Raw genomic sequence first — 1,677 nt, 5'->3', positions numbered from 1 at the left:
CNCNANNANNACAATCTAAAACTGCCGGCAGAAGTGCTGAAAGTCGACTGCACGACAGGTTTTTGTCGAATGTCATGCTGGCGTCGAATGTCAATAGTACATAAAAGTGGTAATTGTTGATATTTTGGTGTAAAATTTTATATATGTATAAGTGGAGCTTAGAACTAACGGGAACTCTCAATCAAAAGTGTAATTTTCACTGTCTTCGTATAGTTTTGAGAAAAGTGTGTTGTGCTAGAACGTGAAGTTAGCACATTTTTTAATTTTCGGTTTTTTAATATTAAAACTGCGGAACTTTTGCTTATTTATAGTAAGAACTGTAGAACTATGTAAAGTGCTACTAGAACTATCATTATTTTGTAATAATAAATAGAACGTCGTGCTAACTTCACACACACTCACGCACACCAGGCGCGTGCTTCACTGACGTGCGTTCGGCTAAAGTTCGGTGCTGATTTATTCAATAATTACTCCTTTATTATATGTAATAGAAAAAAAATGGTTCAGGACTTTTCGACTCAGTTTTACTCCTACTTGCCTACGAGAGATTTTACACTGATTGTCGGACACTCTGTATATTTGAACATTGAGAGCCTCTGGCTCTCGCGAGGTAGATACGCAACAGCTTTGTTGTGTCGATCGATACTTTGGATCGGTCTTCGAAGTAGTATACTTCGACGTGTATTTCGTCCACCGACGCGATCTCTTCTGGGAAGCTCAGATCACGTCGCGAAGCGCATTATTCATGCGGGGCCGAGCCTCTTTCGTCGCCACCTCCGCCTTCATACTTTATGTCTCCTCCTTTTGCGCGCGCTTACATGTGTATGTGTGTGTGTGTGGATCTGCGAGGACAACGATCATAGTAATTATCCTAACGACAAGTCTCGATATCCCGCAATCGAGATAATGCATCGCCGTTACGACTTTCCACTCCCGTTACCACTTAATCACAATTAATTCATTGCGAAATAAGTGCGGCAATAAGTGTTTTGCGATTTGCAATGAGCAGTTATCGCGCGTATTGATAATGATTTTATTGAAGGTGTTTAAAGGGCGGCGTCTCTTTTAATCTGCGATATTTGAAGAACGTCAAAACTCAAGATTATCAAGAAAGATTCAAATTTTTTTCTTTTGAAATAATTGTTCGAAGGAAAGATAATTAATATCCTCCCTCCGCATCCCAATCTTTGTACTTATCAACTCCAAAAATCTCTCGTCGGAGCGTAACGTCGCGAAAATCGCTAATCGTACCGACCGCGTCGTACAATCGAGAAAGCCGGAAAGACATTGTCTTTATCCGAAATTACCGATTACGTTGTACACCGCTTTTTATCCGGTCCATTGATCAAAACACCTTCTCTCTTCCTAATTTGTTTACCCATCATGACTACACCATCCATCTAGGGATCTTTTCTCTTCTCTCGTCGGATTTTTCTTTTTATTTTTTTCTCTTCTCCCCGTCGAGAGACCGGTCTTATACATATCGACCAGTCTAAGGCCTAATCTTCCTGGCACTCGATCGCAAAGCAGCGATTAGACTCGCCTAGGATTAAGAGTCCGAAGACTTTCCCTCTCCCGATTCCGAGATTCCTCCGTCCTCGGTCTCGTCTCTCTCTCGAAGACCGCTTCAGGAATGTGATTTCACTTTGAGCTACTTTCTGTGTTAATGTACCTTCA

The sequence above is a fragment of the Pseudomyrmex gracilis genome, unplaced genomic scaffold, assembly GCF_002006095.1.
Source record: "Pseudomyrmex gracilis isolate BER0280 unplaced genomic scaffold, ASM200609v1 scaffold_1080, whole genome shotgun sequence".
In the NCBI taxonomy this organism is placed as follows: Eukaryota; Metazoa; Arthropoda; class Insecta; order Hymenoptera; family Formicidae; genus Pseudomyrmex; species Pseudomyrmex gracilis.
This window is presented reverse-complemented; position numbering follows the sequence as displayed.